This window comes from Lygodium microphyllum, chromosome 16 (assembly GCF_053477565.2).
Source record: "Lygodium microphyllum isolate KBCC chromosome 16, Lygodium_microphyllum_v1.1.10, whole genome shotgun sequence".
NCBI lineage: Eukaryota > Viridiplantae > Streptophyta > Polypodiopsida > Schizaeales > Lygodiaceae > Lygodium > Lygodium microphyllum.
Genome location: NC_141150.1, coordinates 121,672,656 through 121,676,458, shown reverse-complemented (window position 1 = coordinate 121,676,458; position 3,803 = coordinate 121,672,656).

Genomic DNA, 3,803 nt, shown 5'->3' with positions numbered 1-3,803 from the left:
AGTTGCATATATCTTGAATCATTTCTAAGATAAGAGGAAACCCATATGACCACGGAGACATAGGAATGTATAGGAGACCCACTAGCAACCCCTGTGGCCTAATAGGGTCAAGCTATAGGGATGTAGGAGAAGAGGAAAGCCATATGACCACCACGGAGACATAGGAATTTATGGGAGACCCACTAGTAATTGCGCAGGCGGTAATAAGTGAGGCAATAAATGCGATAATGGATAATCGCCAATAAACACAGTAATTAGCGTGGTAAAAAGATTGGTCATATTTTTTTGCATTTTAACAAAATAATATGGATGACCATTTGGATGGGTCCATGTAGGACCCATCCAAATGGTCATCCACATGTTTTGTAATTATTAAATATTAACTTACGGCTTGAAGAGTCCCAACCACCGTGTTGAACTCGTCTTGATTTACATACCCATTCTAAAGAGCGAATAGCCATGTTTTGTACTCTGTGTGACCCTCTCAATTCTTTACAAGCCCAAGGAGAGGTCCACTGAGTCGAAGGAAATGGAGACGCTTGATGTGAAGCCCAAGGAGAGGGTCGGTATGAATGAAATGGGGATTCCTAATGACTCCAACCTCTCAAGAGAAGAAGACCTATCTCAACCCCACCCCTCATCTCTTGCCAAAATTTCGATAGAGTCTCCTTTGTACGAAGAGTGAAAAACCCATTTTTTGACCACCCTAATCGAGGGCTCCCACTGGGGATTTAAGGTGAGCGTTTTTAATTGAAAAGAAAGAGAATGAATGCTTTACCAAAAATGACAAAGCTAGATCTTGGGCTCCATCCAAGAATGATAGGAAGAGGGGGAAGGGAATTCAAGACCCCGTCCTTCCTATCTTCCTTGGATGAATACGCTTGTTACTCTTCGGGGGGAGAGGTCAAATGCGCTATGCATAGAGCCCAAATCCACTACATTTGTTACATGCGTATAGAGCCCATTAGCCCAAATGTGCATGTGTAGCGCATATGGGCTATGCATAGAGCCCAAATGCACTACATATGCGCATTTGGGCTACATATGCACATTGTGTAGCCCATATGCGCTACACATGTGCATTTGGGCTACACATAGAGCCCAAATGCGCTACATGAGCGTATTTGGGGGCTATGCATAGAGCCCAAATGCGCTACACATGCGCATTTGGACTCTATGCGTAGCCCAAATGTGCTCACAAGCGCATTTGGGCTACGCATAGAGCCCAAATACGCTACATATACACATTTGGGCTACATATGCACATTGTGTAGCCCATATGCCCTACACATGCACATTTGGGCTCTATGCGTAGCCCCAATGCGCATGTGTAGTGCATATGGGCTACGCATAGAGCCCAAATGCCCTACACATGTGCATATGGGCTATGCATAGAGCCCAAATGCGCTACACATGCGCATATGGGCTATGCATAGAGCCCAAATGCGCTACAAATGCGCATTTGGGCTACACATAGGTATTGGGTAGCCCATATGTGCTACACATGCGCATTTGGGCTCTATGCGTAGCCCATATGTGCATGTGTAGCACATTTGGGTTCTATGCATAGCCCAAATGCGCTCACATGCACATTTGGGCTATGCATAGAGCCCAAATGCGCTACATATGTGCATTTTGGCTACATATGTGCATTGTGTAGCCCATATGCACTACACATGGGCATTGTGTAGCCCATATGCACTACACATGGGCTACACTTGCATATTTGGGCTCTATGCGTAGCCCATATGCACATGAATAGTGCATTTGGGCTCTATGCATAGCCCAAATGCGTTCACATGTGCATTTGGGCTACGCATAGAGCCCAAATGCGCTACATGTGCACATGTGAAGCGCATATGGCTACGGATAGAGCCCAAATGCACTACATGAGCGCATTTGGGCTACGCATAGAGCCCAAATTTGCTATATATGTGCATTTGGGCTACACATGCGCATTGTGTAGCCCATATGCGCTACACATGCGCATTTGGACTACACATAGGCATTGTGTAGCCCATATGCGCTACACATGTGCATTTGGGCTCTATACATAGCCCAGATGCGCATGTGTAGCGCATTTGGGCTTTATGTGTAGCCCAAATGCACTCACATGTGCATTTGGGCTATGCATCAAGCCCAAATGCGCTACATATGTGCTTCTGAAGCACATATGGGCTACGCATAGAGCTCAAATGTGCTACATGAGCGCATTTAGGCTACGCATAGAGCCCAAATCCGCTACATATGCGCATTTGGACTACACATGGGCATTGTGTAGCCCATATGCGCTACACATGCGGATTTGGGCTCTATGCATATCCCATATGCGCATGTGTAGTGCATTAGGCTCTATGTGTAGCCCAAATGCGCTCACATGTGCATTTGGTCTATGCATAGAGCTCAAATGCGCTACATTTGCACATTTGGGCTACATATGCGCATTGTGTAGCCCATATGCGCTACACAACCGCATTTGGGCTCTATGCGTAGCCCAAATGCACATGTGTAGCGCATATGGGCTACACATGTAGCCCATATGCACTACACAGAACCCAAATGTGCTACATATGTGCATTTGGGCTACACATCTTCTTATAGATGAAAACCCTGCAGATCTTCTTACGAAGAGTCTACCTTTTGACAGGTTGCATATTGCAGAGATATGATGGGTATGGGATGATGCCAATTTTTAGTCTTGATGTGGCCATGTATATCATCCTGTACATATCTCTCTTAAGGATGTATTGTCTTTAAGTTGGAGTTTGTTGGGGTAAAGTCAATACTCAATAACATAATGTAACTTATCTTTTTACTTTAATACATATGAGTGGTCAAGGGGGAGCCACTCACACATTGATGTGTGCTTATCCTCGTCAAGCAGGCCTCTCTCTATCTCTCTCTCATCTCTGCTGTACACACTCACGCACGCCTTCCGCCATAGCTAAAGCTCATGGAGAAGCTTCCTACTCCCTCAACCCACTCACTATACGCCGATGGCTCTGCAACAATAACAGTAACCCATATTATAGACAATTCAGTAAGTTAGGTAGTGGATATTAATCGAATCAGGCAACATATATATATATATATATATATATATATATATATATATATATATATATATATATATTTATATTTATATATTTATGAATATATATATATAAACATATACCAAAGTGGGAATAAATCTGTGTAAAACTTACTTGTGTCTATTAAGTAGCTGAAAATCATGATGATGCTCCTTACAAAATTCTTGGCCTGGAGACTTCTTCTGCAGGTTGTTCCGCCCTAATTCTCGTCCTGCAATTGTTTAGGTGGTTGATTAGCAAGCAATTACAGCTAGATTAACGAATTATTTAGGTAATGCAGATCGACTCACCTGCTACTTGAGCTTCGTGACCTGTAGCAATACCTGATGCTACAGCACAAACTGCAACGATGAGTAGTACTAGTAGTAGTTTCGCCATCTTATTATTCTGCCAAGGCGCAGTTGTGCTATATATCAGTACAAGTACATGTCAATAACGAGACGCCCTTCATATACATGAGCTTGTTTGAAATCGGTACGTACGTATGCTTACGTGTCACAGCTCAGTGCCAAGCGCACTAATACATATGCGGGACTGTACATAGTGTACAATCGTGAGTTATAAACTAAATCTGGGTTGACCTACACTTTACGTTATTTATTTCTTAATGCTCATAGCATTTCTAAAATCTCATAAAACTAATTCACAAATATTTATTAGTTAATGCTTATAGCTAAAATCTCACAAAACTAATTCACAAAGATATTGCCC